Below are 14,142 nucleotides of genomic sequence, written 5' to 3' on the forward strand. Positions count from 1 at the left end.
AGTGATTTCAGTTATCTCAGTTTCTCCCATTTTCAAAAATTATTTTTATATGCTCCTTTAAAAGACTTGCATCCTGAAATTTTCTACTTACATTAGATTTGTTCATAATGCCACTTTATGAGAAGTTTACTCTCGAGATCTCCCTCATAAGTCTCTTGCTGCGGCTGACTCTTTGGGGGAGGTGGATGTGGATCGAGCACCAGTCACGGAGTTAACTATTCACAGCAGCCATCTTCTCTGGTACAAGTAAATGCTGTTTCTCAATTCCAAGCTGAGGTTCAAAGGTTTAGACTAACTTCACAGATCAGAGGTCAGGCACGAATTGCTGCAATTTGTAGTTCAGTTCTGCCGATATGACAGAATTTCACAGCTATGATGATTGCTTTTTCCACTTCTGCACACAGGCCAGGCCGGGCAGTTAACAGCATAATTTGTACAAGTCAGCCCTTGGCACCCAAGTTTAATGAGTAACTAGCTGGTGCCTTAGGTTTCACTGGTACAAGGTGCACATTATAAAAAGGGTCAAATGTCAATGCACAAAGATGGAGGGGGGTGGGTAGTGATATATCAATAACCACCACCTGTGAATCATATGTAAAGAATTAGTAACTTGCATTAATTTAAAAAATAATTTCTGTGATGTGAACGTTAGCGTGTTTGTTTTCTTTGCTACTAAAAGAGGTAGATTAGTTTATTAAATGTTAGCAAGAAAGAGCGATCTGATTAGAGATTATTGACAACCGTAGAAAGTGAAATTGCAGGCTCTGTTTACTCCTTTCATGGGGTCTCTGATTTCTCAAAAACTTCCCCAAATGTTCCAGCTTTTCAAGAATCTAGGGAACAAGTTGGGTAACGAGGTATTTCTGAGCTCATGATATTTATGAGTATCTAACATTCTCTACTTTTCATCCAAATAGTTAAACTCCTATCTTTATTTCTAACCCAAGTTGAGAATATCTTTTACTGTTTAAAGTTGAATATTGAGACGCTTCAAAAAAATTCTTAGATGTTGGGCCTTAAAAATCCATGGGTTTGCCATTCACAGTTTTGACTTCTCATAAATGACTCTGAAGCTGCAATATAAATACATATAGAGAATTTGTCACTTTTGTTATAACACAAATTTTAGTTTTCCACTCTTCCAGACTGGGGTGTAGAAGCAATCAGATTCTTCCATAGAGCAAAATAATTAAGAGCACAGATTCTGGTCTCAGACCTCCTGGGTTTGAATCCCAGCTTCATCATTTACAGTTAAAGGACCTGAGCAAATGGGCAGCCTCCCTCGTTTTAGTTCCCTCATCTCCAGGATGAGTATAACCATAGAATTTGCTTTGTGGGGTTGTAGTTAGTAATGATTAAATAAGACAGTGTACACGAAATGCTGAGCACAGTGCCTGGTGCATAATAAGTACTCTGTGAATATTAGCTGTTATTAATATTATTAAGTTACATGCTTTGTGAACAAGCCTCCCCTACCCTGTACATCATCCCAACTTGTTTAGGCTTGGTCTTTCCTCTGTTCAATTCAGGAGGGACACAAGATAAGGCATAGTTGGGTAAGGCGATCTGGGAATGTTTTTAGATGCATTCTTTTTGAATATCATGGGGAAGTGTATTTTTAAATTCCTCGGTTTCAAGTCTAGCACTCTTTTATATGCTAGTTTTTCCCCCTAATTGATTTGCTGTCACGTGGCAAAAGCTGTAAAAAAAGATAAATCCAAATCATCTGGTTTCCTTTGAGAGTTATTTTCCTTCTGCCCTTTGGTGAGAAACATATGAGTTAAAAAAGAAAAAATCCATAAATGATACCATACCAGTGGGCTAAATTCTATCCCCGATGATATGTATTATACTTACTAGAATTCATTCTTTCTTTCCAGAAACACCAGAAATGAAAATCTTAAAAAAGTGATTTTCTGTGTTCTATTTCTTCATTTTATTCCTATGCAACACAGAAGTGGCATTTGAATAAAAATGTGATACTACCAATGACAATATATAAATTATGTGCTTAGCATTAAAAAAGTAACAATCTCTCACACTGAAGTATGAAGCACCTACTCTGTGCTAGGATTGTGTGTGGGACACTGGGATTATAGTAATGAGTCAGATCTAGATTCTGCCCCAGGCAAGTTTACGATTGCCTGGAGAAGACTGCTATTTATACCAACTACTGTAAGATTAAACCATATAAAGTTGCCAATATTCTACCATTTTTGTCCCCCCAAACAGCAATTTCATGAGGTTCAAGCCAGTGTTATGAGAAGTGCTGTGAGGGATTTTATGATGTTTCAGGAATGTTTTGAGGGGCTCCAGGGATGACCTCTGAGGAGTGACATGTAAGGATGAGAACAAGCTGGCCAGGTAGGAGCATTGGTGAGGGTTTAAGGCACTGGGAACAGCAAGTGTTAAGGGGGAAGTGACACAAGATGAGGCTGGAGGAGCAGCCAAAGTCTTCCTTATACCCCTTACTAGGGATACTGATTTTATTCTAAGGGCAGTGGAAGAGAGTGTAGAGGTTTAAGCGGGAGGGTGACATGATCAAATTGTGTGTTTTTAAAAGGTCACTTTGCCTGTCTTGAGAGCCAGATTGATTGCAGCAGGCAAGAGTGGATGGGTCAAAGTCAGCTCGGATACTACTGCAGGCATCCAGGCCGGAGTTGATGGTTGGCAGTTTACATGATGCGTTCAAATGTAGTGTCTCATTTTATCCTTGTAACGACTCTCACATGTGGTGTTACTTGCAGCTTCAGTATACCGGTGAGGTTGCTGAGGCCAAAAAAGCGAAGTGGCCTACGGGTGGTCTCACACTGCTGGCGGCAGAGCGAGAACCAGAACTCTGTTACTAGACTGTTGCCCTGGTAGTCTCCCGGTAGCTTTAGGCCCGTGTACTAGCGTCCCTGGGTGTGGGCAACTGGTTTATCTTTAGAAAGGATTTGTTTTTAAGAAACAGAATTCTCATTTGTTGGTGGAGGAGTCGGGGTGAGAAAGTGATTTTTAGCCTCGGTTTATGCGTGAGAGTTGAAAGAAGCAGAACGTGACATGGAACTAGATATTAGATTGGAACATCCTTTGGGAAACAATACATTTATTAATTTCACATACTTATTTACACCCTGCCTCATTGCAAAAGTGGATTTGAACAGCTTTCAAAAATACATATGGTAGGGGCTTCCCTGGTGGCGCAGTGTTTGGGAGTCCGCCTGCCGATGCAGGGGACGCGGGTTCGTGCCCCGGTCCGGGAGGATCCCGCGTGCCGCGGAGCGGCTGGGCCCGTGAGCCGTGGCCGCTGAGCCTGCGCGTCCGGAGCCTGTGCTCCGCAACGGGAGAGGCCACAGCAGTGAGAGGCCCGCGTACCGCAAAAAAAAAAACCAAAAACAAAAATACATATGGTAGACTAAAGAAGAGAGGGTAGAAAAATCAGGGTAGGCAAATTAAGATGATGCCACAGGCGTCATAAGTCCAACAAACGATTGCCCTCAGATCTCACCATTTGTTGAAGAAGGACCCATGAGTAACTCTTAAGATTCACATGCCTGAAAAATTGAAAACAAACCAGTGTTCTGCTCAGAACAGCTTTTTCTTCTACTGGAATCTAAGAAAATTTCCCCAGTTGGTCTTCCTAAAGACTTCATGATATAATGGACAATATCCATAGCTTTTTCACACAACGAGGAGTGGGTGAGGGGTTGGAATGAATTAATTAACCCAGTTTATGTCTAGAAATACTTCTTTTCTCTAAGAACTTCCCCACAAATTTTACATGACCTTCAGTAAGACAGTTTCCTCCACAGTAAAATGGAGGATTTGTACTAGAGATCGACTTCTCAAGGTGCCCCGAGACACCCAATGTTGTGTCAGGAGGAGTGTGAAGCCACGGGAAGAAAGTAGCATGTGGGTTTCGCTTGAAGATTTTTATGACAAAATAATATTAAAATATTTACGAAATGGGTTATGTTTGGAGCCATTCTGGAAAATTGGATTTTTCTGGAAACAAATAGTCCAAAGTGTTTTATTTGGGGGAAATTTTCTGTTACTTGAATAGCTGTGAAAGGCACTTCAATAATTCTTCTTCCCATCATTAAGATTTAGCACAAAACTATATAGAACCTATAATTTCATTTATATATTAATAATTTGCTTCCAATTCATAGATTTTACATGTCCACTACCATGATATTATTTCTCAAAGGAAAAAATTTGCCATTACAGAGAGAAAACTTACAATTCTGCACAAATATGTGCCAGGAATGGTGCTTTACAAGTATTTTCTCTGTTCTCCATGCAGTCCTGCAAGGAATTAGCTCCACTTTATGGATGTGGAGACTGAGGCTCAGAAAAGTTGAATAAATTTGTCTGGATTCACTTAACTCGTAAATGAATAGTGCAGGAGTCTACATTTTATTCAGTTGCCTTGACAGGGTAGAATTAATTTCAGGACACGGCTTGTGTAATTTGCACATTTATTTTTATTTATCAAACACTGTGATGCTGATCATTAAGTATTATCCAGGATGTAGCATTTAGAAAATCGACCTCACAGATGAGGGTGAGGATTATATGCTTTGAGATGTACAGAGTTTAACAGCAATTACTCTGTGATTTATTTGAGGGTGTGGCTTTTTTATTTTTTTTAGTAGATCATTGATAATAAGGATTAAAGCCAGCTCATGATTTAGTTTTTTTAGCATCTTTATTGGAGTATGATTTAGTCTTTTGTTTTTTGGGTTTTTTATTTATTTAATTTATTTACTTTTGGCTGCGTTGGGTCTTCGTTGCTGCGCACGGGCTTTCTCTAGTTGTGTCAAGCGGGGGCTACTCCTTGTTGTGGTGCTTGGGCTTCTCACTGCAGTGGCTTCTCTTGTTGCGGAGCACGGGCTCTAGGCGCGCAGGCCTCAGTATTTGTGGCACGTGGGCGCAGTAGTTGTGGCTTGCAGGCTCTAGAGTGCAGGCTCAGTAGTTGTGGCGCATGGGCTTAGTTGCTCCGCTCCGTAGCATGTGGGATCTTCCCAGACCAGGGCTCAAACCCGTGTCCCCTGCATTGGCAGGCGGATTCTTAACCACTGCGCCACCAGGGAAGCCCTGATTTAGTTTTATTGCTTGTGTTCCCATAAAGTTATGAATCCCATTGAATGCCTTGCCAGTCATTGCAATATAGAGATAGTTATGGCAGAATAATTTTGGAGCTGTAACTGACTTTAGAAGCCATTTATTTATTTGTTTGTTTGTTTGTTTTTGTTGCACTGGGTTTTAGTTGTAGCACACGGGATCTTCATTGCAGCATGCGGGCTTCTTAGTTGCGGCATGCAGACTCTTAGTTTAGGCATGCATGTGGGATCTAGTTCCCCGACCAGGGATCGAACCAAGGCCCCCTGCACTGGGAGCACGGAGTCTTACCCACTGGACCACCAGGGAAGTCCCTAGAGGCCATTTAATTGGCAGGTTCCAAATTGTGCTCTGTGGTCCTAAAGATCCTATGGTGTTTCCATACAGCCCCCATGGATGATGGAGCAGAATGGGTGGAGATGCTTCCCCATATCATCCCCAACCACCAGTTTAGCCAGCTCCTGTTTTATCAGTTTGTTTCTGCATCTAGGTAAATTTTTGGTGGAAGAAAGGATGCTACACCTAAAAAAACGAAGCAAAACAAAACAAATATTAAAAAACCAGTTTGAAAACTACTGGTAATCTAACTCTTTTACTTCTTCAGGGGAGCAAACTTTGACTCAGCCAGGTAAAATAATTTGTCTGAGAACACAGAACAAGGCATGGCAGAGCTAGAGTTAAAATCCCAGTCTTCTAGGTGCTCCGAGTCTGGTGTTGCAGCCACTGTGCCTTTTTTTTTTTTTTTTTTTTTTTGCAGTACGCGGGCCTCTCACTGTTGTGGCCTCTCCCGCTGCGGAGCACAGGCTCCGCGGCCATGGTTCACGGGCCTAGCCGCTCCGCGGCTTATGGGATCTTCCCGGACCGGGGCACGAACCCGTGTTCCCCTGCATCGGCAGGCGGACTCTCAACCACTGCGCCACCAGGGAAGCCCTGTTCCCTGTCTTTTCAAGGATAGGAGGAGGAATAAAGGGTTGCGTTTCTTGGTTTGTAGAGACTATGATAATTAGTAATAGTAGTTCATTTTTTGAAGAAAATGGCCCCAAATTTGTAATGCACATATGAAAATTATATTCAAATAGAAAACATTCCTAGTAATTTTTTTTTTTACCTCTTAGGATTTGCTTCAAAGGGCGCTCCACAAATCAAACTGAGAAATCCCAAGGAAGCTGCCTGAATCTCCTTGTATTTTCTTATTCAACATTGTGTAAAGGACCAGACATATCAAATTGGTGGGTTTTGGTAAGTACATCCGCTGGTGTCCTTTTCTTCTTCACTTAAGGAAAACATTAAATTTTCATTCTTATGAACCAAGATGTCTGCTGTATAGACAATGTGTACCTGGTGTATGTTTACGTCGCAACGTTAGTAGTACATACAACTTGATAAGTCATTTGGTAAGTCATTTTGAACCGACAATATAAAATCCTTATTTCTTTGTTGTTTACATCTTTGTGGCCCAAGAGGAAAAACTACTGCTGCTGATATGTGAGCATCTTAGGAATTAAGGGAAAATGTGTATTGCTTATAAATGTCTCCCTCACCAAAAAAAAAAAAAAAAAAAAGATCAAGGGTATTTCAATCAGTTGTCTTTTGAAATTTTGGATGCAAGGAAGGGTCCTTTGTACAAGCTACAGAAGATACTGGTATGTTCTCGAACAGTCCTTCTGCCTTCTCTAATTTCTGTTTCCTCACCTGTCATATAAGGTAAAAATAATAACTGTTATGTTAGACTCTCCAAATCATGGCAGTCCAATGAATTACAACATATGTAAATATACTGTGACAACTATATAATTCTCCATAGACAGAAGGTATTATTATTCTGTGGGTGATAATCCTATGTATGCTATGGCACGGACGGGGGCATAGAAGAAAGAGGCTGCTCATATCAACTTCACCCAGAACCTTGGACGGGCAGCCCTCCCGGCCGCAGACACGGCCCTCACTTAGCTTTGAAAGGTAGAGGCAGTAGATCCCTGTGTGTTAGGGAGGGGCTACTGGTGACACTGATTGCCCAGCAACTCCCCATGCCCCCCCGAAGTCCCTTTTCATATCCTCTAGGCTGGGTTCTGGATTCAGGGACTCAGAGAGCTAAAATTGTTTTAATTATATATATTTTTTCTTTTTCTGAAAGCATATTAATTAAAGGAAACTTGGAAATTAAAGAATAACATAAAATTACTTATAATCCCACAATCGAAAGGTAACCACAGTTAACATTATAGTATATTTAGTCCTTTTAAAGTTTTAAAAAATATTTCATATATATTCTAAAATATTTTTTAACAAGGTTAACAGAATTGAGAACATGAAATAAGTATTCTAGCCTACAACCATGCTGTAATTTTTATAGCCATTTCCATACTGTTGAACATTGTTTGTTACATCACATATAAATACATGCTATTATGTTCATTACATTATGCTATAAATACCACAGTAGTGAACATACTTGACTATAAATTTTACTCATGTCTCCAATTATTTTCTTGGGGTAAATTTCTATAAATGGAATTAATGAGAAGGAACTGCTTTTAATGACTACTACTGTAAAGCTCTTGATGTTGTCAAACTATCCTCCAGAAATGTACCAAATTATATTTGCCTTCCCATCCCCACCTATTATATATGACAATGTTCATACCACTGCACACATGCACAGATTGAATTCTATCACGTTGAGAAGATTTAAAATTATAAATATTTCTACAGAAGCTCAGGAAGTATAAGCCTGTTCCCTCCCCCTGGCCCAGCCCAGCCTTAACCAACACCAGGTCTCTGAAGTAGAAGACAGTATCATCCAATCGACACTGCATCCACCTTGATCTCTCAGATCTGTTCATGGGGGAATGCACCTATGAGGCTTGCATTCATTCACTTGGCATTTATTACGACTGCTTGTGTTCATTTCTGTACTATGTGCTTCCGGGGAACAAAAGAGATTTTCTTTGTCTACGAGAAGCTTAATTCAGTTGGTGAGTCCAGACAAACAACAAACAAAAATAGTTAACCTTGGATAGGTCACTTAACTTCTCAAGACCTGTTTTTCTTCTTTTAAAGTGAGAGGTTCAATTTGTCTGTATCTAAAGAGTGTCTGAGGTGGTTTTTAGTAAAAATATGTGAGTACACAAAGTAGTGAAAACAGCAATAAAGATATCTAAACTTTGAACAACATGATGTGTTGTATAATTTCCATTATCCCACAGTGAAAGCACACCAGTTCTTTAGGAGAAAAAAAGTTTCCCTGCGTTAAATACTAGGAAAAAATTTCAAGTTAATCATATTTTTAAATGTAAAAGTAAAGTAATAGGAAAATCCTTCAAGATGGCCTCTAAGGTTTCTTTTAGCTCTAACATCTATAATTCATAAGTAATAGATAAAATAGCAAAGGCCGAGGACCCCCAAAGCAAAGCAATGATCAGTGGGCTTCACAGAAATTTGGAGAGTCATGACTAAAATTTTAAAGTGATCGTTTCTACAGACGAGTTCTGTCTAATCATCATCCTCCCCAACCATACACTGAAAGTCTGTCCTAGTACTGGTATTGTTCATGAATTTTAATCAGATTTTCAAACTTTGGAACACACTAAACAGGTTTAAGAGTAAATAAGCCTATGAATATTTAGCTATCCTTCGCCATTACCACTTACATCTACCAGAAATGTTAAAATTGTCTGACTCAACTACTGAGATACACTGAGCAGTGTCAGGGAGACTGGGCCAAACATTGGCAAGAAAGTCTGCCACTGGCCATTGCTCTCTCTTTGAAGTAGACTGTCCCTTGCATTTTAACACACAGTAGATAACTTCATAAATATTTGCTGGATTCCTTTCTACTCAGATTTTGTGCCACTTTGTAATAACCGGTTTGTTTTGTACTCAGAAAAAAAAGTTATATATGTTGGAACAACTTCCAAAATCTAAAAGCATGAAGGAATTGTAATAATACCTCAGACTAGCTCTAATCTTAATCTTGGAACAAGGACACTTTTTGACTAGATTTCACACACTTGAAAAGTCTCAGTTGAAAAGCCAATATATTGATCATTTGCCTCTCTTTGCAGTTTGAATCGTAAATATGAAGAAAAAAGCTACATAACCTAGAACATCATTTGTCTAATCATTTTCCCATTTTCTCTTAAAAATCTGCATTCCTTCCTCCCTTTCATTCCATATATTAACTCCGCTGGTTTTCCATGACTCTTTTTTTTTTTGTGGTAAAATATGCATAACATAAAATTTACTGTTTTAACCATTTTTAGGTGTACAGTTCAGAGACATTAAATACATTCCCATTGTTGTGCAAATATCACCACCATCCATCTCTAGAACTTTCTCATCTTCCTGTACTGAAACTTTGTACCCATTAAACAACAACTCTCCATTCCTCCATCCCCCCAGCTCCTGGCAACCACCATTCTATTTTCTGTCTCTATAAATTTGACTATTCCAGGTATCTCATGTAAGAGGAATTATACAATATTTGTCCTTTTGGGTCTGGCATGTTTCACTTGGCCTAATATTTTCATGGTTCATCCATGTTGTAGCATGTGCCAGAATTTCCTGCCTTTATAAGGCTGAATAATTTTCTATTTTGTATATATATACTACATTTTGTTTATCCATTCATGCATTGATGAACATATGGGTTATTTCCACCTTTGGGCTATGTGAATAATACTGCTGTGATCATGGGTGGTACTAATATCTATTTGAATCCCTGTTTTCAATTCTTTTGAGTATAAACGCAGTAGTGGGACAGGTGGATCATGTGATAATTCTTTGTTTAAGTTTTGTTTTGTTTTGTTTTTTTGCAATACGCGGGCCTCTCACTGTTGTGGCCTCTCCCGTTGCGGAGCACAGGCTCCGGACGTGCAGGCTCAGCAGCCATGGCTCACGGGCCTAGACGCTCCACGGCATGTGGGATCTTCCCAGACCGGGGCACGAACCTGTGTCCCCTGCATCAGCAGGCAGACTCTCAACCACTGCGCCACCAGGGAAGCTCCCTATGTTTAAGTTTTTGAGGATCTACCATACTGTTTTCCACAGCAGCTGCACCATTTTGTATTCCCACCAACAATGCACAAGGGTTCCAATTTCTCCACGTTCCTGCCAACACTTATTTCTGTTTTGTTTTAAATTATAGACATCCCAACAGGTATGAAGTGGTATATTATTGTGGTTTTGATTTGCATCTTCCTAATGATTAGTGATGTTGAGCATCTTATGCTTATTAGCTATTTGTGTATCATCTTTGGAGAATTGCCTGCTTAGCCCTTTGCCTATTTTTAAATTGGTTGGTTTGCTTTTTTATTGTTGAATTGTAGGAGTTCTTTGTATACTCTGGTTATTAATTCCTTAATATTTTGAGAAATTATTTTCTCCTGTTCCATGGGTTGCCTTTTCATTCTGCTTACAGTGTTCTTTGATTCACAAAAGTGTTCATTTTGATGTAGCCCAATTTATCTATTTTTTTCTTTTGTTGCCTGTGCTTTTGGTGTCATAGAAATCAATGCCAAATCCAATGTCATGAAATTTTTCCTCTATATTTTCTTCTAAGAGTTTTATAGTTTTAGCTCTTACACTTAGGTCTTTGATCCACTGTGAGTCAGTTGTTGTATATGGTGTATGGTAAGGGCCAGGCTTCCTTCTAAAGAGGTACTTTTCAATCCCATCATGTCTCAGTGAAGATGTGTGTCAGTTAAGCAACTGACACACATATTCACATGTATGCTCATCCTCACACACTTTTCTTTCTCGTGTAGGCTTTGGTGGTTTCCCAACAGACAGATGAGAGAAAGCTGAAGCAATTGGGGAACTAACAGCCCAGCAGGCTCAGCTCTTATAACTAGGATATAGCAGTGAGAGCCGTGAGGCAGTGGCCAGGATCAGCAAACATTTTGATGCAAACATGCTTGATGAAATCCCCAATAAAAGAACAGCAGAGGTGCAGTGAACATTGTGGTACATGACTCTTTTTGAATTATGGTTTTCCCAGGGTATATGCCCAATAGTGGGATTTCTGGGTCATATGGTAGTTCTATTTTTAGTTTTTTAAGGAACCTCCTTACTGTTCTCCATAGTGGCTGTATCAATTTACGTTCCTACCAACAGTGCAGGAGGGTTCCCTCTTCCCCACACCCTCTCCAGCATTTATTGTTTGTAGATTTTTTGATGGTGGCTGTTCTGACTGGTGTGAGGGGTGGGATAGGGAGTGTGGGAGGGAGACGCAAGAGGGAGGAGATATGGGGATATATGTATATGTATAGCTGATTCACTTTGTTATAAAGCAGAAACTAACACACCATTGTCAAGCAATTATACTCCAATAAAGATGTTAAAAAAAAAAAAAGAACAGCAGAGGTAGATAGCATTTTAGGCTGAGAAGAAAAAAGGGAGTGTGTGTGTATGTGTGTGTGTGTTATATGTGCATATACTTGGCAGCAGAGGGAAAGAGAGAGGCCACTCCATGCACTGTGACTGTGAGTTTTGGGCTACAGCAAATTTTTATTTATTTATGTTCGTACAAAAATAAATTTCTCTTGGTGCTTCTTTAGAGAAACCAAACTAGGTTAGCGACAGTTATGTGGGCAAACTGTATTTCCAAAACAGTTATCCTAGTTCTGTTTTACAGTGGACAGAACCTAAATGTGCTTACAGTGTAAAATGTGAAGGTTTGCTTAGCCTTCACTTGCAGAATCTTGAGAAGAAGAAACTACCAGGCGGCATAAGCTGCCTCATCCAGTATCACCAGGACCAAAGGTCTGCCCTGCACTCGCTGCTCTGACAGGCTTGGAGATAACATCGCCCCACTAACATAACTCATAGTTGCAGGATTCTGCACATGAATTAGATTCTCAACATTAGAACCCAGTATTGGCAGTTGGACATCCAAATCTCAAATAAATTAGTGTTTATCTACTAAGACTCTGACTTCAGGACCTATGAGAAACACGCTGTGACCCAGTCTGTCCCCTCTTGTTTTTCATGGGGACTGGTTTGCTGCTCTAGGTCCTCATCTTCTCTTTGCCATAAAAGGCGACTTAGAGAAAAAGGAAATAACTAAGCCTATTAAGTTTTCTGATGTCAGGTGGGATAAGCTAAGCCACACTTTCTAAAAACAGTTTGCCAGACTGGTGTACTATATTTCCCTTGAAGCATTAAAATCATTTCACACTTTATTAACTCAAAGAATATCCAGTTTTCCCTGTGAGACTGAGAATAAATGACTAGCTTAAATCAGGGGCGTTTTTGTTGGTATGCTAGTTTTTCAATTGAAATATTAACTCCAAGTGCACACAAGGAAAGTACAGACTGCGTGAGACGTGAACAGCAATTACATCTCCAGCAATAGTCCCAGGAGTTTATTATACCTGAAAAATCATAAGCTTCCTGACACTTGACCATTTTGTTCTAAATGCCCTAGGTTCAGGAAAACTCTGGAGATATATTTTCTGTTCACTTCCATTCTTAAATTTCAGTCTATATTTCATGAGTTTCTTTAACTAATATAGTTCTGCTTTCTGTATAACTTTTATATTCTATGTAACTTTTATGTAAATTTCCAGTTAACTTTAACTGCTTAGTTAAATTGTAGAGACTGGGAAAACTGGTTCTCCTTCCCCTCCACCCTCTCTTCTTCTCCTTCTTTTAATAAATATCTTTCCTCAGAATAGAGCAACTTCCCTATGCCCGCCCCACCAAAAAATAAAAAAATAAAAAATAAACCTCTGCAAATTCTACCTTGAAAAAATTAGCAATTTAGTATTTAAATAATTTGTAATTGAGAAACTCTCTTCCTTTCCCTAGTTTAAAACCATATATTACTACATTTTGTTCAAGTGGTGAATACCCAGTAAAAAGTGGGGTGTGTGTGTGTTATTTAAACAAGGATTAAAGCAAACAGCTACTAATCAGTAGCATCACTCTATTCCTATATGTTTCTCTGGGGTACTTACTAACCAGGTATTTACATTTGAAAACCAGTGATATTAAATGAGAATTTAAGATGAGAAAGAGAAAAAAATAAGAAAAAGATACTATGAAGAAATATGAATAAGGAGGAAAGACGGCAATAGTGATTTTTTTCTCCCCTAAAACCAGAGGTCCCAGTGCTGCTTCCCCACCTTTTTCCTGCTGAACAAGAGGTTGCTTGCCTGTGTGGCAAGGCAGGTAAGTGACACTACTGGATCAAGAAACTTGGAGATTTCCTACATAGACATTTGTGAACTTCTATATTCTATTCAGTATCAGATTAGTTTGTGATTTCTCTTCCACCTCATCAAGACCCACTACTACTGCATGGTAGAGAACTGCTCGGGAGCGGAGAAATACCAGGGAGAAAAGGACCCTATCCCGCTCTGTGAGCTGAAGCACTGTAACACCCAGCCTTTCAAGAAAACACCTGCACGTAAGAGAGCATATGGAAACTGCCTTCATGGTCAGGCACTGTCTTTGTACCTGTTTCCTTGTGGCGGCAGAAAATCTCTACCAAATCCCTGAGATAATATAGTAGAAGCTAAGCATATCGGCTCAGGCAAAAAAAAAGTCATGGAAGTTCTGCAGCTGCCTGACCAGTGCCTGCTTTACCAAGAAGTTTCTAGGGAGCCTTCGATATAGTCCATCAATCAATGGTTGGTGGGGCTTTTCCCCTTGACACTGCTGATGCCTGAGCTGTGTATTAGAAATGCCAGCTCCTGTACCAAAGCTGACCTATCCATTCTTCAGTGTGCTCTTTCTGATTATGTCGACAGACCCTGGACAGTACTTGGCATGGCTCTTTGTACACAGTTCCAAATGCAGGTAAACCACAAAAGTTAAATAAATAGATAAGTATAAATAGAAAAAAATATCCAAAGCAATTTACTGGTAGTTATACATAATATTAAAAATTTTTTGTAGCTTTATCCTACCATGTTTCTTATAAAAGACAGTGCTCATTCACTGGTTCTTTCATTAATTTTTTCCTTTATTGAAATACTTTTTCATTCAGTGCTTAGGCACTGGGGATACCAAAATAAAGGTCCCTGCCTTTGA

At 39.5% G+C, this 14,142-nt stretch overlaps 1 protein-coding gene across 6 annotated transcripts in view; it reads left to right on the plus strand.

Moving 5' to 3' along the window:
• Nucleotides 1-14,142, plus strand: part of RBM47 (RNA binding motif protein 47) — a 172,495-nt gene that overhangs the window by 129,542 nt on the left and 28,811 nt on the right. For all 6 annotated transcript variants that reach the window (XM_081251244.1, XM_081251246.1, XM_081251245.1 and 3 more), the window contains one exon: nucleotides 6,222-6,345. The gene's annotated coding sequence lies outside the window, so the exon portion shown is untranslated. The remainder of the gene's footprint in view (nucleotides 1-6,221; nucleotides 6,346-14,142) is intronic.

The sequence above is a fragment of the Mesoplodon bidens genome, assembly GCF_964165515.1.
Source record: "Mesoplodon bidens genome assembly, chromosome: 1".
NCBI classification, from domain to species: Eukaryota; Metazoa; Chordata; class Mammalia; order Artiodactyla; family Ziphiidae; genus Mesoplodon; species Mesoplodon bidens.